The sequence below is a fragment of the Rattus norvegicus genome, chromosome 11 (genome assembly GCF_021556685.1).
Source record: "Rattus norvegicus strain SHRSP/BbbUtx chromosome 11, alternate assembly SHRSP_T2T, whole genome shotgun sequence".
Taxonomy (NCBI): Eukaryota; Metazoa; Chordata; class Mammalia; order Rodentia; family Muridae; genus Rattus; species Rattus norvegicus.
Window position 1 is genome coordinate 17713389 of NC_141544.1, and position 25071 is coordinate 17738459.

At 37.6% G+C, this 25071-nt stretch overlaps 1 non-coding gene across 1 annotated transcript; it reads right to left on the reverse strand.

Annotated features, from left to right (window-relative positions):
* Positions 1 to 23254: 23254 nt before the first annotated feature.
* Positions 23255 to 23361, reverse strand: LOC120095711 (U6 spliceosomal RNA). The gene has a single exon (XR_015633836.1). It is a non-coding gene; the product is annotated as a U6 spliceosomal RNA (small nuclear RNA).
* Between the last annotated feature and the right edge of the window lie 1710 nt (positions 23362 to 25071).

Consider the following 25071-nt stretch of genomic DNA (forward strand, 5'->3'; position numbering starts at 1 on the left):
AGTCCTCCAGCATCATGATCAAATATGATTTTGAAACTAGATCTTGCTTTTCTGGTGTGTTTGGATATTCCGTGTTTGTTTTGTTGGGAGAATTGGGCTCCGATGGTGCCATGTAGTCTTGGTTTCTGTTGCTTGGGTTCCTGCGCTTGCCTCTCGCCATCAGATTATCTCTAGTGTTACTTTGTTCTGCTATTTCTGACAGTGGCTAGACTGTCCTATAAGCCTGTGTGTCAGGAGTGCTGTAGACCTGTTTTCCTGTTTTCTTTCAGCCTGTTATGGGGACAGAGTGTTCTGCTTTTGGGCGTGTAGTTTTTCCTCTCTACAGGTCTTCAGCTGTTCCTGTGGACCTGTGTCTTGAGTTCACCAGGCAGGTCACTTGCAGCAGAAAAGTTGGTCTTACCTGTTGTCCCGAGGCTCAAGTTCGCTCGCTGGGTGCTGCCCACAAGCTCTCTGTGGTGACAGCAACCAGGAAGATCTGCGCCGCTGTTTCCGGGAGCTTCAGTGCACCAGGGTTCCAGATGGCGTTTGGTGTTTTCCTCTGGCATCCGAAATGCGTGTGCAGAGTGCAGTCTCTTTTGGTTTCCCAGGCGTGTCTGCCTCTCTGAAGGTTTAGCTCTCCCTCCCACGGGATTTGGGTGCAGAGAACTGTTTATCTGGTCTGTTTCCTTCAGGTTCAGGCGGTGTCTCAGGCGCAGGGGTCCTGCCTCTCCTGGGCCCTCCCCCACGGGAACCCAGAGGCCTTATACAGTTTCCCTTTGGGCCAGGGATATGTGCAGGGGTGGGCAGTGTTGGTGGTCTCTTCTGCTCTGCAGCCTCAGGAGTGCCCACCTGACCAGGCGGTGGGGTCTCTCTCCCACGGGGTCTGTAGGCAGAGAGCTGCTGCGGGCCGGGATCCGTGGGTGTGGGACTCCCAGTAAACACAGGAGGTGCCCGGTCCTAGAGGAATTCTGCCTCTGTGTGTCCTGAGTTCACCAGGCAGGTCTCTTGCAGCAGAAAAGTTGGTCTTACCTGTGGTCCCGACGCTCACGTTTGCTCGCTGGGTGCTGCCCACTAGCTCTCTGCGGTGACAGCAACCAGGAAGATCTGCGCTGCCGTTTCCGGGAGCTTCAGTGCACCAGGGTTCCAGATGGCGTTTGGTGTTTTCCTCTGGCGTCCAAGATGTGTCCATTTGGTTTTCAAAATGACATTTTCACCTGTAATCACTTTAAATGGCTGGAGGCAAATAGGAAAACCCTGAATCTAAAAGTTTGGAAAGTCTTGTTTGTGGAATCCTTTAATTTGTATTACTTATTAAATTGTAATTACTTGTTACTCTTGGGGAGTTTAGTTGCTGCTGAATTGAAAATAGGAAAAAGTAGATTGAATATTAATAAAGCTCAAAAAGAAACTTACTAGTTCCACAAAGATGACAGAATTTCCAATCTGAGTTTGAGTAAGAAATATCATTTACGAAAGATGGTGAAGTCCATCAGGTTAGCAAATGGTGGTCATATTAACCTTTTAAGACATGGTTGAGATGCTGTAGACGAGTGAGTTCCGATTGGACATTCAAAAAACAGACTCCAGAGCAATCATGGTAAGAAGAGCAAAGACTCCATCGAAAGTTTTCCTTTCTGACGTAGAAGAACTTGAAAAAAAAAGCTTAGGACCTACCAAGACGTTGATTTCTCAAATAATGAAAGTGGATACTAATTTACTATAAAATTAAATCTTTCATTTTTTAAAAGATTTACTCATGTATGTGAGTGCACTGTTGCTGTCTTCAAGTACATAAGAAGAGTGCATCGGATCCCATTACAGATGGTTGTGAGCCACCATTTGGTTGCTGGGAATTCAACTCAGGACCTCCAGAAGACCAGTAACACTCTAAACAGCTGAACCATCTCTACAGCCCCCTGAATCTTTCAAGAGAGAAAAGTATAAACAAAGGCACAAAGAATAAATAAGGAAAGGAAGGCAGTGTAGTAGTTTTTAAACTCCATAGTGCACTTTACGTCTTCAACAGTGTTAGTGCTGTAATAGGACACTGGATATGGGAAACTTGAATATAAAAGGAAAATAATTCAACGATGTAAATTTTAAAAAGTCAACGAGCATAACTGAAGAATTGGATTTGCATTTTTTTTCATCTGGAAAGTGTATGAAACATAATATACAAGAACCAGTATAAGCTTTTCAGAGTCAAAGCTCATGTAGACAACAGTGTAATTTCAGGAAAAGAAAAGCTATAGTCTATGGATAATTTAGCTTATGAAGAACTTATAATTACAGAAGGATACACAACATTGTGACTGAATAAATGCTTTTAATTATCAGTCTTTACTATCTTACCAGTTTATTGCTCTAGTTAATTGCTAACATATATACATGAGGAAGCAATTAATTTCACATAAATCGCTGGATCAACGTAGCATTACATAACCAATTCTTTTGTTATCAGATCAGTGCAAATTTTAAAAAATTACATTTTCAATCTTTTTCATTTGACTCATCTAAATTTTTCACATTCTCATCACCAACATAGTTTAACCAGTAGAGGGAGCCCTTATCCACTTTCAGTAATCAAAATTGGAAAATACGAAAAACACAGACTTATATAACAATTATACCAATCTTTTAAATTGCAAAAATTAAATAAGCAGCCTAAATGGTCTAATTATTTTAAATTTTAAAATCGATTAAAAACAATAATTTATAATTCACAATGTATTGATTTCCTGGAAGACAATAAAATTAAAATCTTTTATTTATAGGATGTGAACAGTTTTAATCACGCTCCAAATTTATAAAGTTTTGATCATACTAATAATGTTACTGTTCTCTTTACTGTTGTTAGTACATCTATTTAACTTGCTCAGTAAAAGAATTAAAAGGGAAAATGTAAGCCCACAACTTTAGAAGGCATGTGTATTAACATATCCTCAGTATTAATATTATCTATTCAAATGAAAAAACACTGCCTAAAGTTTTAAAATCTATCAATATACACACAGTCTTATTGGTTACTTAAAATACAGTAGAGATTCTTGTTTTGTGAAAGAATAATTGTATACTTTATTAAAGACCTTATGTGACAGCTCTTAATGTCCTAATATTAACACAGGTCTAACTACCACAGTTTCAGTTTCACAAATGCTGTGCCAAAATTGGCAGTATAATTGGTTCACTTGTACTTAACTCCAGCCCCAGCCAATGCTAGTAAGGATACTGTGGAGACAGTGCTCTTCCAGGCAAACCCTGGTAATATCCCTTTACTGCAGCATGTGCAGTAATGAACTAGTTAAGTTAGTGGGCACAGGAGAGAGAGTCCACTAACCAGACTCACTGGCTTTTCCCTGGAGTCTCTTATTACTGAAGGGTAACAGTATCCATCCTAAGTCTACTGAGTCAATCTGCAACTTCATAAAATCTCTAGGGACTCTGAATAAGCAACACTTTTTGTTTCCTGAAACACAGTTGCACATCAGGTCTTGGCAGCCATTTCTTTACATTATGAGACCTGTAGGATTCTAATGTCTCTGTTAGCAATAGCAAAAGGCTGTGGCTTAGATATCAAGTCATCTGGGTACAAGAAAGACTTCTCAGCCTTACCATCTCCCATCTCTCCCAAGGGAGTCTACAAATTATAGCATGCATGAGTGAGTAAGAGGGCTTTCCTGGTTTTTAATCATGTGTTCATTTTTAAAGTTCTAAGCAACTATGTACTACATAGTTATTTTTTAAAATATTTATTTGTAGGAATAGGTTAAGGTTACTTGTATGTTTGCCTGTGACAGGCTATTGTGCTCCTCAGCCAATACAAAGGCCATTGCTCAAACCTCTTGTTCTATGTTTTTAATAGAAAAACCCTTATCAAAAAAAAAAAAAAAGAAAAGTAAGGCTGCCACCCATATATTCATTTTCATGTTATTTCTCTCTCGTGTGTTACAAAGCTTTTTAATTTGAATACTCAGCATTGTAAGTTGGCTTTACAATTGTGATGTAAAATGAGAACTATTTTTGTTGTTTTGTGTTAAGAAACCTCATATCATTATGGACCAAAGAAATACAACATGAATCTAGCATGGACTGAGAATGGGATAAACGTTCCCTAGCTGGTCTTCATGAACAAAGAAGAAATTGAGTTAGTAGAATACTGTACTTATTTGCTATACACAAGCAGACATGTGTGTATCTCCTGTCACGCACTCAGCACATTTCTGGTGTTTTCTTCAGATTGGACCAAACCACATCTTCAATGTCTCAAGCAATCTTACTGATATAAAGACATAAGAGCAGAAAAAAGTGGTATAGACCTGGCCAAGAAAAAGAACACTTATGCATCTGAGTGGGATGGGCTTTCTGTTGGTTGCCTTAATAGACCTCATTCCTTCTAAGACACAGCATTTCATATCACAGAAGGGTAAAAGCAGGCAAATAGGAGAGAAGAAGACATTTTATGTCCGATTGCATCCCATGGCTGTTTGATGGTTAAAAGTGACTGCCAATTCAAAGCCTAGGAGCAAAACCTACTGGGAGATTAAGGTTAATTGATGCTGAAAAATTATAAAATTATAAAAATTATAGCATGTATAAGTGAAGTAAGTGGGATTCCCTACTTTAAAATCATGTGTTCATTTTTAAAGTTCTTAGCAATCATAAACTACATAGTTATTTTTTAAACATTTATTCGTAGGGTTTAGGTTAGTGTTATATGTATGTACATGTGTGGTGGGCTAATGTGCTTGTAAATGATGTTGTCTGTGGAGTGCAGAGTGGGTAGCAGGTCCCTTGAAATTGGAGTTAGAGTTGCTTGTGAGCTACCTGACATGGTGACTACATGAAGAGCTCAGGTCCTGTGCTCTTCTTTGTGGGAGGAACAATTTCCTCACCTGGATCCTGGACTGTACACATGCGCAGAATAAGCTGGACGCTAGCAAGCACGCATCAATTCATTTGTCTCTGTAGGTGTAATGTGGATTTACTGCTTCACATTCTCTCCACGGTGCGCTCCCCTACAATGGTGGGATGTGAATCGAATCCGTGAACCTCATAGTTCATTTCTCTCTTGGGTTGCTTTTGTCGTGATATTTTTATCACATCAATGGGAAAAGGAAGCAAGACTGGTTGTACGCATGCATGGTGGCTTTGTACACACAACTAATAATTATTAGATTACTACTTTTAGATCATTGTCACACTTTCAAGGTATATGCTCTTAAAGAAAACTGGGTTTTGTTTGTTTTTGCTTGTTTGTATTTTTGGTTTGGAGAGTTGGCTCAGGGGATAAAAACATCCATTGTTCTAGCAGGGATTTGGAGGTCATAACTTTCTGTAACTCCAGTTTCAGGGGATCTGCCACCCGATTCTCACCTCTGTGGGTATCAGGAGCCTATGTGGTGTGCATATACACAAAGAGCCAAAACACTCAAGCATATAACATAAAATAAATCTGAGAATTTTTTTTATTGTTGTGAGCTCATGTCTAATGCATTAAGATAACTTATGCCATGTGGAATGCAAAGGTCAGAGGCAGTTCTTAGGAATGAACTCTGTCCTTTTCTTCATGGGTCCCAGGGATTGAATTCAGGCCATAAATGCCTTTGTTTCCTGGTTCTCTTGCTTGTGTACTTGTAGAAGCTGAACTTCTCTGAGGCAAGACTAATGGTCTTGTCTACATCACAAAATTGCTAGAGGACTGCTAGTCAAAGTAAGATTTCATTAGAACCTTCCTTTTCCCCCTCTATCATGAAGAATATGTAGATTTCATTTTGCTTTCAAAGTAGCTCTATTATGCTAACACTGAGATTGGGAAGATATGAGATTATTCCATGAATCAGACCTTGTCAGCACTGCAACTATTGGGATTGCGTGAATAGCATCTTCCGTGGTCGAGAATGCATTCAGTAGTGAGACACTAAGACATGGATTAGCAAGCTCCTTTCCACTCCTCACTGAGCTGATATGTATGCAGAGGCTAAGGGTTGACTCCAGCCTGCACAAAAGGACCAATTCTCTCTGGCAGGAGGTTTCAGCAGCCTGTCATCAAACCCTGGTGGGAGAATGTGCCTCTTTCTCCCACAGCCTTCACACCTACACCTTGAGGGCTGTACATACCCCTAGGAATCACATCCTCGAAGCAGATAAACAGATTTTCTTGTCTTAAAAGCGATCCTTTGGAAAATAGTAGTCCACAGTCCAAGACAAGTTAGAAATTCACTTGCATTTAAAAGGAACAGAGGAGGGACTATTTAAAATTTTGAATATAGTATTTTGTCCTAGACATGCAAATATAAATCAGATTATTTTCTCTTTGTTCAAATGGGTTTGGTTTGCTTGTTTTCAAATATGATTGTCCCTTTACAAACATTATTTTGGCAAATATTAGTTTTTTCAAAAAATAAATGACTTCATAATATAATTCATATGTACTGTTTGAAAAGAATATAGAAAATAGAGAATTAAACCATCTAGTGTTAGTGTTTATCCGGAAGTTAGATTTCCTTTCTTTTTCCATGTTATTAAAATCATTAGAGCATATATCAGGTCCCCACTCAAATTCATACATGATTCCTTTTGTTCTTGCAGAAGTATATTATAGTTCTTACTAAGGAAAATTATAAACTCCTTATTATGTCACTTCCAGCATTATCTAACCAAAAGAGGATGTGAGGGAAGGCTGACCTTGTTAAGGAGTTTTATCTCTTAAGGTTATTCAGCATAAAATGAAGCGATTCCAGTATTTCTACTAGCATTCCATTAAGTCATTTGTAGGCAAACACTGAAAAGCAAACACAGAGTTTTAATGACTCTTGCAACAAAGGATGAGTATTTGGATGTAATAGGGAAAAGTAAAAGGAGAAATCTTAAGGAGAAAGACAGAAATATTGTTGGAAGATTGTAGATGCTATACAGATTTCCTTAAGCAACCCTCTGAATGAAGTATCTTGAAAATCAACACTATCCCAAAACTATTGTGTCAGTATTACAACAGCTATCCCTGTAGTGGCTTCTGGCTGAATTTGAGGCCTGACCCACAGGATGGAATTTCATGCCTGTTACTTTAGTACTGACAAATGACTGTAGAAGTCATAGGCCCTAGGGTAGAACCTGTTATTTTTATATTGCTAAATAGTCATTCTGCAAAATTGCCTTCTAAATATTTTTGCGTTTCCATACATAGACCTAACTCAGTCTCAACCTTTCTTCAGGGATGCTTCCTTTCCAGAAGGAAGTTGCAATGTATAGATTCATAAATACTCAAAATGCTGAGAAAGGGAGACTGGAGGCTCAACCCCAAATAAGATATTTGTAATAAAGCTCCCAGTATGAAGGCTCAGAGAATGCCGCAAGAGAAGAGGCAGAAAGCACTAGGAGCCAGAGGATAAAGAGGAATGCTGTGAAATGCTCTATTCTAGATATGACATGGCTACTGGACTCAACAACTCACAGGAACTGTACTTCCTACACAGGAGTCAACTATTCACCAGAGATGGAGCAGATGATCTCCAGGTGCTATCCTATACTGAAAACCTCTGGACATGGTTGATTTTTTGGAGGAAGTATAATTATTTTTATTGAAGGTATAGGCACTGTTATGTTTCCCATGCTATAATGGCTGGGCCACACTCATATGTATATGCTGAGTATTTATTGTACTTGGTTAAAAGAAGAAGAATGAAGAGGGTTACACTGGAAAGATATGGTTGAATTGGTTCAGTGGATGATGAGGAATAGATATTATTTTTATTGTATACCCAAAAGATGCCCCAACATATAAAAAAGTCATGTGCTCCACTATGTTCATAGCAGCCTTATTTATAATAGCCAGAAGCTGGAAAGAACCCAGATGCCCTTCAACAGAGGAATGGATACAGAAAATGTGGTACATCTACACAGTGGAATATTACTCAGCTATCAAAAACAATGACTTTATGAAATTCGTAGGCAAATGGTTGGAACTGGAAAACATCATCCTGAGTGAGCTAACCCAATCACAGAAAAACACACATGGTATGCACTCATTGATAAGTGGCTATTAGCCCAAATGCTTGAATTGCCCTAGATGCCTAGAACACATGAAACTCAAGACGGATGATCAAAATGTGAATGCTTCACTCCTTCTTTAAAAGGGGAACAAGAATACCCTTGGCAGGGAATAGAGAGGCAAAGATTAAAACAGAGGCAGAAGGAACACCCATTCAGAGCCTGCCCCACATGTGGCCCATACATATACAGCCACCCAATTAGACAAGATGGATGATGCAAAGAAGTGCAGACCGACAGGAGCCGGATGTAGCTCGCTCCTGAGAGACACAGCCAGAATACAGCAAATACAGGGGCAAATGCCAACAGCAAAGCACTGAACTGAGAACAGGACCCCCATTGAAGGAATCAGAGAAAGAACTGGAAGAGCTTGAAGGGGATCGAGACCCCATATGAACAACAATGCCAAGCAACCAGAGTTTCCAGGGACTAAAGCCACTACTTAAAGACTATACATGGACTGACCCTGGACTCTGACCTCATACGTAGCATTGAATATCCTAGTAAGATCACCAGTGGAAGGGGAAGCTCTGGGTCCTGCTAAGACTGAACCCCCAGTGAACGTGATTGTTGGGGGGAGGGCGTCAATGGGGGGAGGATGGGGAGGGGAACACCCATAAAGAAGGGGAGGGGGAGGGGTTGGGGGATGTTGGCCCGGAAACTGGGAAAGGGAATAACACTCGAAATGTAAATAAGAAATACTCAAGTTAATAAAAAAAATCTCAAAGTTAAGAATAAATTGATAAGAAGTATCTGAGTGCAAACATCCACAGGAAAAGGGAAGCTTGAGAAATGTGGCTGACCATCTGGCTAGAGGGGCATCATGGAGGTCTTGAACGAGAGCCTTTACTGTCCTCTCCTCCACACACACAGATGATTTATAATGATTCTTGCAAGGAGATAAGAGTTAGGTAGACTTTTATGACATTAATCCATTGTCTTCTCAGATTGCGAGCTCTACAAATAAAGTGCAGCTTAGAGGTTTTTAGAACCATCACCATTCTCCTGCATAATGACTGTATATGAATGCATTTGAGATGAAACTGATATCTCTGTACCGTCTAGGTCATCTTCTCTCCCTCGAAATAGCTCTTCAGCTGCTTGAACGGGGACCCACACACAAGGTCCCTCAAGTCAAATCTATAACACAAGCTTGCACACACAAATGAAGCTTCCCAACAATAAAACATGTCATGCAACACTCTGGTTTAAACAAACAAACAGATCCCCTTCTGTGTATGTACCGGAGAGTAACTCTAACTTTAACCTAAGCTCTAAGGTAGGAGTTTTCAACAAGTAGTGGGGAATAACTCATTGAGGATCCAATGATTCAGAGGAGTTAAAAAGACCATAGTAAAACACAGAAATTTTCATTCATAACAGTAGCAAAGTTAAGGTTCTGAAGTAACAATGAAAATAATTTTATGGTTGGTGGGAGGGTCATCGCAACATGAGGAACTGTATTAAATGGACACAGCAATCGGAAGGGTGAAAACCACTCACTGCTTTAAAGCCTTTTGTCCTTTTTCATCACCTTTGCTCTCAAGTTGCATGTCTGTCCTACGATTTATTCTTTTACTAGCTTTCTAGACTGTAAAGCATACAATTTCAATGCTCATGGTTCTTCCCAAGTGAGCTATACATCATTCCCACAGACAGTGATGTCTTTCTGTACACCTGGAATGTTTGTCTCAGTGCATATAGCAAACCGCTAGTTTTCTCTAAGCATGTCTCACATGAAAGCGAGCTAGTGAGAAAGGTCACATATTTGAGTGTCTTTTCAAGTGAAGACATAACTCTATGCTGTGTGCACTACAACATCTGTTCATACATCTGTAAGTCAGTATAAGGTGTAAGTGTAATTAATTTTCAGTTGTCTTCTTTAGATTTAGGCAGAGGTTAGAAACAAGCCATGGTGTGTGCACTGTTGTATTTCTAGTTTTCACTATGAAATGCTTACAGTACTGGGGATAGTTTGCTCTCAATAGCTAATTGCTCAGGGGACAATAAATGAATGAGCCTAATCAGATTAGAAAGCTCATCTATAATACTAAGAAGTTTTCACTTTTACATTTCATTAGCAAGAACTTTTGTATCTCAGATTATACTGAAAACTTTATTTAAAGGCACTGCAATTGGAGTTTGTTGGCAGTTTCTTGTGTATGTTTTCTTTTTCTGCTTTTGAATGAGAATCAGTGCTGTTAAAGTACTCTCTCTCTCTCTCTCTCTCTCTCTCTCTCTCTCTCTCTCTCTCCATTTATATCCCATTAAAGCATCAGTAGGAATCGTTATGCTATTGTCTAGTAAATAGATGTAATTCTCAGTCATGTATTTCTATATAACCGCCTACTTTATTGGAGATAATTTATATTAACAAAACCATTAGAATCATCAAAATTCTGTTGTGTATTCCAATATTTTTTATATAGAAAGGATTATTTTTGAATTCTCATCTTGTACTATTTTAGAAACTGCAAATTGAGCTGAGATTATGAAGCTCTAACCTGTCATTTTTATGTTGTTTTCATTCCCATTTTACTACAATGTCCTTTGTAAATACTTGGTGATCCTGCAGTCAAGGGAGGAACTAAGAGCTGGTTCACTTGTCATTACCGTGGACTCCATGAAGGGGAGAATGTTGTACAGTTTGATTCATCCATGTGACATAACGTTAACTTAGAGATTCTTGCTTGTTGAACTCTTGTGGTGAAGGTCAACACTGTCATGCCTGGCTAGTCAATGCTATACTGTTTTATCCTGTTTTTGGTGTGCCGGTGTAAAGCTTGAACCAAGTGTTGACAGGACGCCTTCTTAGTCCCCAGAATTGAGGTGCAGGCTTGTTTATTAACATATCACTAGAGAAAACATGGGCTATAGGGTTTTATAGATTCCTAATTTAGTTTCTTTCATGAATCAGTATTAAGGTTTGTCAAAAGATGTTTTCTGCATCTACTGTCATGATTTCTTTAAAAATGTAGAGCAGTTTACACCAATGTGCTGTGCTAACTTTATAATCTCGTATAAAACTAACTAGGCCATGATGTACTACCTTTTTATGTATTGCTGGATTGGTTTTGATAATATTTTATATTTATCAGCAATATAGCCTGACATTTTGTTATATGGTAATATTTTCATCTAAGCTTTAGATCAGTTTTATACCGGCTACACAGAAGCAGGTTGGGGAGCGCTTCTTTCTTAGCTCGTTATTCAAAGGTGTTGCATGACAGTTTTTTTTAAATCACTTCCTTAAATGCTTTGTAAATGCTTAACCAAGGGAGACATTTGTGTCTGAAATTCTCTCTGTGTGATTTTTAAGTCTAAAAAATAAGCCGAGTTCAAAGACTTTGGCAGTCAGGAGCATGTTATCCTCTGAGAGGCTCCGCCAGCAGCTGACTCACAATGACCTGACCCACAGCCAAACAATGGATGGAGCTTGGCGACTCTTACAGAAGAAGAGGAAGAAGGATTGAGGACTGATTGAAGGAGATAGGAACTCCACAGGAAGACCAACAGAGTCAAGTAACTTGGACCTTGGGACTCTCAGAGTCTGAACCACCAACCACAGAACATACAGGAACTCACCTAGATTCCCATGCACATATGTAGCAGATATGCAACTTGGTCTTCATGTGGGTCCCAAACAACTGGAGCAGGGATTATCACAAAAGCTGTTACTTGTCCATGGGTATAATCCTCTAGCTGGGCTGCCTGGCCTCAGAGGGAGAGAAAGCACCTAGCTTTGCAGAGACTAGTGCCAGCGTGTGAGGATACCCAGAAGGCCCCAACTTGCTCAGAGGAGAAAGGGAAGGGGAAGGAGGGTGGGGAAAGATTGTGGGAAGGGGTGGCTGGGAGGGGGCAGTGAGTAGAATATAAAGTGAATTAGTAAAACAAACAAACAAATAAATAAACAAGACTCTTTACAATGTATTGTTCTTAATTCATAGTAAGTTGTGAATTTATAAGAAAGATTCCATGTTCCCTAGGCTGTCAGTTTATGCCTTATTACAGTCTTTTGTGTGTCATTAGCTTCTACAATGCTGCTCCATCATTCCCCACAATATTACCATGTTAGAACTGGATTCCTTTTGTTATTGATTGCTCTTAGAGTATTCCCACATCACAGTTTGTTAGAATAGCAATAATTAATAATTATTATTATTACTTCTAAAAACATCACATTTGCTTTATAGGATGCCTTCTTACCTCTAGAATAGCAAGCGCAGCTGGCAACCTTAACTTCCCTTTTAGCATTTAAGATGTGGCTAATGTTGGGATGAGCAGTGGTGTCTCCTAACTTTCCTTCCTACAACAATTATTCTCATGACTACTAAGTGAGCGTCTGCAGGAAAGAATCAGCACACAAGTACATGTTCCCCTTGAATCGGAGACCCGGGGATGATAAATTTTCTTATCGACTCACACTTGATCTTGAAAACTATGGTGTATGCTCGGCTGATTTTTTTCATATATCTAATGCAAATTCTTTCTGCTATTGTTATTGTGCCAAGGTTAAAAGTAACCCTGTTCTCGTTCTCTGTTAACATTAGCTACGAGAGAGAGAGAGAGAGAGAGAGAGAGAGAGAGAGAGAGAGAGAGAGAGAGAGAGAGAGTTCTGCCTCTCTGAGGAGCTTAAATAACTATGGATTCAACTTAAGCTCTTGTCATAACTATTTAGAAGCAATATTCTTTTAGCTCTCAAATCCACCCCACCGAAACATCATTTCGATGTCTTTTGATGTCTTCCATAAACACTAAATTATACACAAGCTGGATAAACAATGTATCCGATTTCAATTAAAAAAAACTTTCAGTTTTCCTTTATTATGAAAACCTGTTACAACTTGAAGAAAGAGTTTAGTTTTATGTTCAGCTAGTTTTATATACATAACCAGAGAATGATCAGTGGAATTTTCTCATCCTACTCGGTACCATTTAAATTTAGAATACTGAAAATGTGTCCCAATTACCTGTAGGAAACATAACTTTTCTCAGTGGTGTTTAGTTTTGATGGGGAATTTTCCCAGTAGGGGGAAAAAACAAACAAACCAGGATTGGCCTCTTGCAGCAACATTTTTACCAGGATGAGATGAGGATTGTGCTGGATCCTGTTCTGCCGCTGCTGTACAGAAAGGAGACTGTTCATCTAGTCAGTAAGAGATGTCTAGGTCTAAGGACTCATGGCAGAGGTTTAGGAAAAGCCAAAGAAAGCAATATATACTCTTTCCTGTTCTAATTTCTTCATTCAAATGTGATTCCCAGTTTACAAAGCACTATATATTATGAGTGCTATGTTTTCTCAACCTCACAACCGATAGAAGGAAACTGGAAGCTCCTTACACTTAAAGATCTATGAGGTTTGCAAGTAATTCTGAACCAGCTGGCCTGAGCAAACGATATAATACTAGCAATACAAACATTGTTCATAAATGGAGTTAGTCTGTTAGTCCTGCCCCTCATAAACACACACCCACGTACACACATGTGCATGTCCAATAGACATGTGAGGTATAGTAAAATGTAATATATAAGTGTATACATTCAGATCCCCAAAATAATACTTTCTGAGCATGAAATGGTTCACCTTTATTTTACTTTAAAGTTTTACTTTAAATTTTTAAAATAGTGTTTATAATAAACCTCAGAATCATTGTTCCCTGAAAACAAGTAATATGCACTTTTTAAAAGGACAATGTAATGATAAAAATACATGGAGAATAATAACTCAAGTAAACAGAGCAAAACATGCTTTCTTCTGCTACTGTATGTCTTCACTAGGATGCTTCAGAAACCACAGTAATAGCATACCATGTTATTATCTTATGTTGATAAAGGCATGTTACTCTTTTATAATAGCATTTCTCATGACACAATAGCCTAAGAAGGATTTCTATATAGAATATATTGATCAAAGAATACTGCTTTTAAGAAGGCTATAGTTACAACAGCATCATATACAATTTTCTCTTTATATTTTGTCACCTGTTAACTAATTAGCACAACTTTGGGGTTTTATTACCTAACATTCAGGGAACTGTTTAAATTAGGATGAACTCAAAGACACCAACTGGAGGAATTCTGGACAAATCAGTGTTTATCTATTGAAATATCTGTGCTGTATGATGGAGAAGTTAAATGACCAGATAATTAAAGATAGCTTATAAAATTTATACTTTGGCATAAAAATAGAGAGAGAGAGAGATACTCAATCGAAGAACATCCAAGATATTCCATCTACAATGAAGAAACCATATTTAAATGTAATAATTTTTATATTTTTGTTCCTATGATGCTTATATATAAAGCATCAGCATTTAAATAGATCAGCATTTGTGACTCTTGTGGATAGAAAAACACACAGATGTATAAAGACAATGCAATAATTTTAAAGGGGAAAGTTTGTTTTTTTAGAAAAATGATTCTTGATGATATTTTGTTCTACTGATAGATCTGTGCCTTATCCAGTAACCATCTAAGAGGCTTCCTCTGGCAGCAGATGGGACCAGATGCAGGGACCCATTGCCAGACCTTATATGGAGAGAGAGTCTGAATGGGAGATCTCCATCAAACCCTTTCCCACAGAGCTCAAGAAATCTCACAGAAGAGGAGGCTGAAAGAGGGTTAAGAGCCAGAGGGGATGGGAGACAACAGGAGAACAAGGCCCTTGGAACCAACAAAGCAGGGTGCACATCCACTCACAGAAATGGAATCCACAAGCACAGACCCTACATGGACTACACCAGGTTCACTCCGTACATTAGATATTACAGCTATTAGCTTAGTGGTTTTTTATCAGACCCCTCACTGTGACAATGAATGGGTTTCTGCCTCTTGTCCCTGCTCCTGGGACTCTTCCTCCTCTTGGGTTCCCATGTCCAATGTCAAAATGAATGGCCTGGCCTCATCTCATATCTTAGCTTGTCATGTTTGGTTGCTATCTCTTAGAAGTCTGCTCTTTTCTAATTAAAAAGAAAGAATGTGGGTCTGGAAGCAAGGGTAGGTGGGGAGAAACCAGGAGTGGTGGAGAAAAGAAAAAAAAATTAGCGTATATGGTATGAGAAAATAATCTGTTTTCAATTGAAAAAAAAAGTCAGTGTTATAGGAGAGGGAAGTGGTGTGAAGCAGAAGCCATAGAAGTTACAAGCTGGATTCTGAAGAAAATGGAGCAACTGCCAGAGATAAACAGCAATTTGTTTGCCATTTAGGTCCAAACATATTAGGGCTAGAGTCAAGAGTATAATCTACTTCCATATCTTTGCATTTCTCCTGGATGAATCGGAAAACTCTGGTTCATGGAGAGGCCAATTTTAACCCAGAATTTTTCCAGTTCATTACTTCCCTCAGAATTGCTGCTCTGGGAAAACCAATTGCAATTCTATTAAAGAACTCCTTGTTATTAGGCCTCTTTCCCTCTCTCTTGCTTGTACTCTTTTTAATTCAAAAAATTCCTCTTTCACATTATCCAAACATCTCTTAAAGGACTACAGTCCCTTCTCTTCATATTTTAATACTCTGAAGTTGAATGCATTTGTACTTTGATGTTATAATCTGAGCGATAATGAAATTCCTGAAATAAGAGAGTTATTTACAGTCTAATGCTATATGCTCCCAACTCATTCTGGTAGCTATTTACATGAATATTTCACAGAAATATTAAGGGGACTAGGAATCTTTTTTCCCTCCAATGTTAAAATTGATTATCTCACATTTTTGTGCTTTCGTGATAGAGAATCGTCATGAGGGCATCTGCAAAGCAATGCCCATCACCAGAGCTTTCTACATACCCTGCGTTCTTGTCACTTATTAAAATCAGTGTGCTTCATTTTCCCAGCATAGCCTTCTGCTACTGCTGAAGTGATGTGCACAGTCAAAGCAGCGGCTTGAATTTTGCCTGAGTTTCTCAAATAATCCAAGCAGAAATAGAAAGTTTGCTTGAAGCACTATTGTTATTCTTCTCTTCACAAGTTGACTCATCCTCAAGGCTGTCAATCAAGTGTCTTCTCTGTTAGGTGGTTCCACTCTCTTAACCACAGTTGCTCAAAATGTCTAGACCTCACAGATTTTCTAATCTTATTCTTGGAAATGTTCTTTAGTTATACAGTTCTCATTTCAGACATGGAATAAAATATACCCTGGAAATATACTCTGGCACACATTTCCCTTATAAATAACATATTTTCTTAAGCCTTTCTGTATAAAATTTCCTAAACTTACAAACTAACATAATTGTATTTTCTCAACTATGTAATTGGTCATGGAAATATATACATTATACGTGCGTATAATATACGCATGTGAATGTCTAAATAAACTTCCAACTAAACACATGTAAATATCACTAAGCCTTTGAAGTAGTTACTTCTAAAGGCTGCATGTTTATTCAGAAGTGGTACCATACTCTATTACAAAAAACACTGAAAATACTTTTAATAAAATGACTATGAATGTCTATGATGGGTGCTTAAAATTTTTATATTTTTGTTCCTATGATGCTTATATATAAATATCTGTATGCTTATACATACACACTGTCCCCAAACTCCATTAAATATTCTGCAGTATCAAACATAGAATCCCGAGCCTGCCATCTCTGAATCCCTTGTGTCTTCATCCCAGTCTCCAAGTCACTGTCTCTATTTCTCCCAAACAAGCAACATTCTCCCTTGTATTGTTAGAAATACCCTTGCATTTTCTTCTGGATTTTTATTATTCAAGCGTGCAATCTTAGATGTTCTCTGTCTTGAGGTGTTTTTTAAATAGTGGTATGGATTTTAAATCCAGGGAGATGGCTTACGTTCCTTACTTTTCTAGGTTTTAATTATTGTCACTAAACTGATACAGTTTTTCAGTCTGTGTACTGCTGATGGCCCGTGTGTTACGTAAGGCAGAATGTTTCATCCTTTGTCGCTCTACAGGGTGCTGGTTCTATTCAAACAACCAAATACAAGTATAAAGCATGGGTGGTACTTACCATGTGTGTTGTCTTATCATTTTCTTTTTTTATTATTAACTTATTTTACACTTCAGATTTTATTCCCCTCTCGGTCCACCCTCCGACTGTTCTACGTCCTACCTCCTCCCTGAACACCCCGTTCCCACGAGGATGCCCGCCTCCCTGGTCCCCTGCCTCACTAGAGCTCTAAATGTCCTCGGACTTCCAGTCAGTCTCTTGAGGGTTAGATGCATCTTCTCTGACTGAACCCAGACCAGGGAGCCCTCTGCTGTGTATGTGTTGGGGCCCTCCTCTCAGCTGGTGTATGCTGCCTGGTTGGTGATCCTGTGTCTGAGATCTCAGAGGTCCAGGTTAGTTGAGACTGCTGGTCCTCCTACAGGGTTCCCCTCCTCCTAGCTTCCTCCAGCTTTTCCCTACTTCAACCTCTTCTGTTCATTCACTGGGTGTACATATCTGCATCTGACTCTTTCAGCTGCTTTTTGGGTCTTTTAGAGGACAGTCGTGTTAGGTCCCTTTTTGTGAGCACTCCATAGCCTCAATAATGGTGTCAGGTCTTGGGGCCTCCCCTTGAGCAGGATCCTACTTTGGGCCTGTCCCTGGACCTTCTTCCTCAGGCTCTTCTCCATTTCTATCCCTGCATTTCTTTCAGACATGAAGAATTATGGGTCAGAGCTTTGGCTATAGGTTAACAACTCCGTCCCTCACCTGATGGCCTGTCTTTCTGCTGGAGGTGGGATCAATAAATTCCCTCTCCGCACTGTAGGGCATTTCATCTAGGGTCTCTCATTTGAGTCCTGAGAGTCTCTCACTTCCCATGTTTCTGGTACATTCTGGAGGGTCCTCCCAACCTCTTTCTTACCAAGGTTGCCTGTTTCCATTCTTTCTGCTGGCCCTTAGGGCTTCAGTCCTTTCCCCCCACCCAATACAAGATCATAAGATCATGTTCCCCTCTCCCCCCACCCTGATCCCCTTTCCCTCCACTGCCCCTCTCTCCCTATAAAAACAAAAGAAAGAAAAAAAGTACAGAATACCCAAGATACGGTCAGTCCACAGATCTCAAAAAGCTCAACAAGCTAGAGGGCCCAAGTGAAGTGTTATCATTTTCTAAAGGCAATTCATATGTGATTAGCATTTTCATTGATGTTTGTGTCTCACAAATGTAGCTTCTTTATGTCACTTGAAGTTTTGCTTATGAACTGGAATTTCTTTTCTTTTTTTTAAATTTTTATTTATCCTCTCATACAATACATCTTGTCCCATCATTTCTCCCCCCACCCCCTGATCCAATCTCTCCCTAGCCTGTTGGCATGGGCTAGAGAGGCATATCTGTGAGTTCGAGAGCAGCTTCGTCTACAAAGTCAGTTCCAGTTCCCTCATTTCATGACAGATCATTAGTTATTGTTTTAACCTAATTCTACACTTTTCTGAAGCTCATGTATTTAGACGACACTAACTGATAGTCTTCCTTGTTGAGTTAAAAATGCACCTAAACTGAGGTATAGCACATCCCCGATGTACTTAGTATCCTGTAGTTCTGGAAGAGTTTCTAAATGATTTCAGTGGATTTCAAATAATCTCAGGAAATTCTTGGTCTCTGATCTTTCAAAGAGCATTAGTTTTTATTATTTTTTTTTAGTTTTTATTATTTTATCTCAAACTCACTTCAGTCACTCCTTCCTGTCACCATGTTCTAGAATGTACTTTTAGCAATACAGAAGATCAATGTTCTTAGTTCTCATTTGTATTCTTATTGCATTTGTTTCTTAAGAAACCCACATGCCAGGTTATGGTGGCATAGCCTTTAATGCTAGCACTTAGGAGACAAGGACAGGCAGATCTCTTAGTTCAATCCCAGCCTGGTCTGTGGAGTGAGCTTCAGGACAGCAGCGTTACACAGTGAAACCCTGTCCTGAAAATAGAAAGGAAGGAAGGAATATGGAAGGAAGAATAAAAAAGAAAGAACAAAAAGGAAAGAAAAATAGAGAAAAAGAAAAGAATAAGAAAAAAGAAAAGAAATTCTCGCAATGTCCGTTGTTTTGCCTCTTGCTTCTTGTGAAACATGTTAAATTCAAACCTCAACTTGCTCCACAATAAACATACATGAAAAGTAACAGTAACATACATTTAAGTTACTAGGACAACTGTTAACTGGAAAATTCCACAGCCTGATGCATTTACATAAGCAGGTACTCACTTTTTCATATTGCTTTTTCTGTTTTCAAGTGTGTACAACCTCTTCTTAGTTCTTAGGTAAGGTGCCTACATTTTTCTTTTCCTAGTATAGTACTGAAAAAAAACCTTTATAGTACTTTTCTTCTTGTATATCACTGATGAAAAAATCTATGAAAACGGACATTTAAACCAAGATACTATCCTGTATTATTCCCTTGCTTCCTGTAATCAACTGAAATACCTAAGGTCATCACTCCATTCCATAGGAGAAAACTCATTGTTTACTAAAGGATACAAATTCTAAGGGTGTTACAGTTGCATTTCCTTCAATTTCACACCTTTTCTAAATTCTCTAGTGTATAAGGATTGCAATTTCAGCTGTCATAAGGTGAATTTATAAACTTAAATTTCCCCAATGGGGTATCGGCATGGATTTTGTACATTGTTTTATATGATGGTAGTCATCTTATTACTGATTGATGAACAAACCCCCCAAAAATCAAACTTCTTTACTAAGTTATTGTATTCATTTATTTTCTCAGGTCTATTTACAGAAAAGCCTGCGGTCAATTTGAACCCCCTGACATCATATTCTATTGTGCATCCATTTGGTTCACACTAAAAATCACTCTTGTCTAGTAATTCAATCCTCTTTATATTGTCCTACTGAATAGTCATTTTTCTCAGAAACATATTTAGTCCTTTTATGGAAAGCATTTTATATCCACTCTCCCGTGAAATACTTCATTCAATTAAGTTTGAAATATTTTCCCCCTTCAGTTTTATCTTAGTAGTTTTCCATTGTAAGATTATTATCTTTGTTTGTAATATTGGAGAGACTGAATCAATTCATAGATCATTACAGTTCATATGTATATTTATTTTTATTTTATCAAAACTAAACAGAACTAAAATCCTTTCAAAACAAACTCCCAATTTGTATCCCACCTTACAACATAAAAGTTATTTAAATACTATACTCTCTATACAATTATTGAGATTTTAATAGCTCCAAAATTAATTTTTCTAGAGAGATGAACTTATATATTTATAATGTTTCAGTTAATGTCTATGCACTGGTGGAGGGATAGCTTGTGTGGAGGAGTTTGAGAGCAGCCATGTCTACATAGTGTGACCTCATTTCTTATTTAACTAATAGACACAACATGATTTGTTTCTAGAATTCACTCACTCTTGAGGGTCTTGACTGAATATTGTGCAGCATGTCAGAGACCAAATATTTGTTGATAATTGTTCTTGTCTTCTTCCCATCAAAAAGTTCTTGCAAATCCAAAATCAAATGATAGCTCTTCACTACTCATACTAATATAATTGTGTATCTCTGCTGATATATTATAATTCCTTCCTAATAGTTTTCTTGCCTCTAGTTTCTTTTTCTATTCAGAATGAAGAGACTTTTACAGATGTAATGAATATCTCAAATTGAGATTTCTTTAAGAATTGCAAAATTACCTGGTAATATTATTCAAACTAATAAGCATTTATGATGGTGGAGTATTCTCCCATTGAAGGAAATTTGAATCTCAAGGATGTGGAGGAATTTTAATCTAGTAAAATGATTACTCTGGTTGGAATACAAACATGCCTTTAGTCTCAGGAGAACAGGGCAAGCAGATCACTGAGTTCAAGGCCAGCCTGGAACAGAGCAAATTCCAGGACAGAAGAGTTTCCTGATGTGCTGGTACACATCATTAATCTCAGCACTCAGGAGTCAGTTTAGTTCAGTCAGGTGAGTTCAGATCAGTCAGTGCAGTGAGTACAGTGCAGGGGAGTAGAGTCTGTTCTTGAGTTCATGAAGAACAATGCAGGTCAACAGAGGCAGTTTTACCGGGTAGAGAAAAGTTGCCGAGAGTAATATGCTACACAGAGGTAATGACAAAATGAACCAGAGAATGAGAAGTAGTGAGAAGTTTAGTACAGATTGTGACAGTTAGTTTGAGTCCAAGCAGAGCAATTCAGTCAGAAGCCAAGTTTGACTCAGTCAGCTTAGAGAAGTTTTTTGTTTATTTTGCTTTGTTTTGAGCCAGAACAACTAGTTGTATCAGCCAACCAAGGCTCAAAAGGAAGTAGAAGGATGAGCTTATTAAGCAACAAGCCTCTGATACTACAATTACTGATGTCAATAAAAGTTACATTTACACAAGAGCTATTCTGTGCATTGTATTTGGAGATAATGAAAGTCACACAGCAAAATGATTAGAGACTTAGCAAAAGAGAATAATCTTGGGATGAACAAAAGGAAACAGTACTCAGAATGAAGAAATGTGTGTGGTGGTGGTGGTGGTGGTGGTGGTGGTGTGTGTGTGTGTGTGTGTGTGTGTGTGTGTGTGTGTGTGTGTGTGTGTTGTGGTCTATGTAGTTTGGGCTGCTCAATATATTTTTCTAATAATACATTTTCTATTTTTCTTTTATTGAGAATACTTTTATGCAATCTGTTCTGAGTATGTTTCCTTTTTCTTAATTACTCTGAATTTCTTCCCTCTTTCTTCCAATCCAGATCCGTACTCATTTTGTCTTTCCTTAGAAAACAAACAGGTATCTAAATAATAATATGAGATAAAACAAAACAAATGAATCAGGTTTCGATAGGTGTGTGATTTCCATCTGATTTTCACTTCTATTCCATTGAACAACCTATCTGTTTTGTACCAATACCACATTGTTTTTTATTGCTATTGCTTTGTAGTACCACTTGAAATAAATACCTCAGTTATTTGATTACTCAAGATTGTTTTAGCTGTTATTTTGTATGTGTTTGTGTGCTTGTGTGTTTGTGTTTGTATATGTGTGTGTGTTTGTGTGTTTGTGTGTTGGTAATGAAACTGAAAATTGTTTTACTACAGGTTTAGAATAATTGTGTTGGAACTTTGTTAGGGATTACATTGAATCTGTAGATTGGTTTTGGTAGGATGACAATTTTACTATATTAATACTACAGGCTCATGAGCACGGGTGATCCTTCTTTTGATATCTTCAATTTTATTTCTTAATGTCCTAAAGTTTTAATCATATAAGTCTTTCACTTCTTTGGTTAGGAACAACCAATATATTTTATATAATTTGAGACTATTATGAAGGATGCTGTTCCTTAATTTTTCTTTCTCAGTCCATTAGTATTTTGGGGGGGACAACTGATTTTTGAAAGATAATTTTGTGTCCAGATACATTGCTGAAGGTGTTTAATCATCCTTAGCAGTTCCTGGGTGGAATTTTTGGGTCACTATGTATACTATCATATCATCTGCAAATAATGATACTTTGACTTCTACCCTTTCCTTTATACATTCCCTGGATCTCCCTCAGTGATCTAATTCTAGTTATGACTCCAAGCAGTATACTGAAGAGGCATAGAGAAATGGACAGCATTGTCTTATTCCTAATTTTAATGGAATGACGCTCTACTTAAATAGAGTTTGGCTATGGGTTTGCTGTAAACTGTCTTTATTATGTCCATTGCATTCCTAATTTCTCCAGGACTTTGGTCAGAGGGGTGTTAGATTTTGAGAAGGGACTTTTCTGCATCTAATAAGATGACCGTGCCTTTTTGTCGTTTTATTTGTTTGCATACTGTGTTATGTATTTTGAATGACTCCTGTATTTGTGGGATGAAGCCTACCTCATCATTATGAATGATCAGTTTGGAGTGTTCTTTGATTCTGTTTGCAAGAGTGTTTGCATCTTTGTTTAGCAGGAAAGTTGGTCTGTAATTCTTCCATTATTGAGCCTTTTTATTTTTTTATTTTTTGCTTTATCTATCAAGATAACTGTAGCTTCAGAAGAAGAACTGAGAAGTTAGGTAAATACAGCTTCTATTTTTGTGGAATGATTTTCGACTCATTGACACTAACTCTTCATTGAAAATCTGGTAGAATTTTGCAATTAACCCATCTTGCTTGTGTGTGTGTGTGTGTGTGTGTGTGTGTGTGTGTGTGTGTGTGTGTGTGTGTGTATTTCCCTCTTTTGGTTTGTTGGTTTGGAATTATTTATTTCCTGTGTTTTCTTGTGTATGGTTAACAACTTATTATATTGAAATTTCCCTTCCAGTGCCTTTTATAAATCTGAATTTTGTAGATAGATACCAATAAAAATATGGAACACTTCAAAAATTTGCCTGTTATTTTCTTGCAGGAATCATGATAATCTTCTATATAACATTTCAATTTTAGTGTATGTCCTGCCTAATCAAGAATCTGTTTCCAAATTTAAAAGCATTATGGGTTGTTAAAGTAAGAATGTTTTCTTGATATGGTGTTGATTGAGATTACAGGCACTTAAAGAGCCTTTTATATGCCCAAGGGAAAGCTGTCTGACCAAAACCAAGACATGTCTTGAGATTTATGTTTCAAAAATTTGTCTAAGTAGGTAAGTAGAGAAACAGAGCATGTAACATTTATATTGTGACCATATTTTTTTGAGAACTTGCAAGCTGAAAACCATAGGCTTAGACATTTATAAGGCAAGCCCAGGCAGAAAGTGGTAACAGTATGTTTTATCGCAATGTTTTATCTAATAAAACATTACCTGTCATGTAATCCTGTATCATTTGACTATCACTCTAACCTTTTTCTATAATTAATACTATAATTCTCAAATAAATATTTACATATTGGACAACTTGAATATATCTTGACTATTGAGGTCCAGGATTCTTAGAAGTATATTAGTCCCATTTCATTAATCTAAATAATCCTAGTGTTTGACTAAAGGATTTTATGTCTCCAAGAAGTATGAAGAACTCATTTTAGGAGGATGGTGCTCTTAAGTGAGATGTTGAGCTTCTAAAACTGAATATGGCAGTTTCAAAAAGGATGCCAAACATGTATAAGAGAATGATTTCTATTATGAGATAAAATGAATTGAAATATGCGGCAAATAAAATTTCCTGCAGCATGTCTTCAGAGGAAACTACTTACAGTGTTATGAAATATTCTTCTGCAATGATTTATGCTAGTTTATTCCCTATCAATATTTTGGTTTCCATTTATAAATGTAGTTAAAATGTCCAGTGCTTCCTGCTGTCTGATTTCCATCACACTAGAGCTATGTTTGACTAATGACTACTTGTATAACTTCTTGTTTTACAATATCCTTCCTAATCCTAAATCACTCTGAAAGCCACTAATAGGTCCTGATGTGTCATGTCACTCAGCATAAAGCTCCTCATGTATTTTTGATAACGTTCAGACTCTGGCAAGATAACTCCCAACATAAAATTGTTTCTGTGAACTTCTCAGGAAACAGAGATCTGTAACAATAATTTTTATAAGAAATATTTTAACCCTTGCTGATTTCACATAGACAATACTAACTCCTAATCCCAATAACATTACCACTCAAAACAGCTGCTTAATACATTGAAATCAATTCTAATCAGTTTAAATTCTTGAGTTCTCCAACAACTTTATTCTATGTACATATTTATAATTAACTATACTTAAATGGATAGGGATGCTATATTTCTTATGGAGTTACTTATGCTCTGCCTTGCTAGCAAATTAAATAGTTCCTAAAGCAGATATATGCTCTGGTAATTTGCTTTTATCTGCCTAAATTCTAATATCATTATCAACATTTAGAAAAAATAGAATACTTGATGAAATAGCCTTTCCTAGTAGTCAACTATGAAAAATACATGTACTTATCTAGAAAATACAATGTTTCAGTAGAATTTTCTGCCTGATGAAAATGAAACTTCATAATATATATTTGAGGATTTATACTCTTCTCAAAGGAGTCAATGACTTTTAAATATTTTCAGTGAATATGGCATGCATGAATCACCAAGGTCAACCAATTTCTGAACAAATACTTCTGTTGGCCAGAAGTATTTAGATCTGAGTTTAGTAGATAGGCATTGTTGAGGAATATATATGTTAATGGGATCACTCCAAGGTTCTATC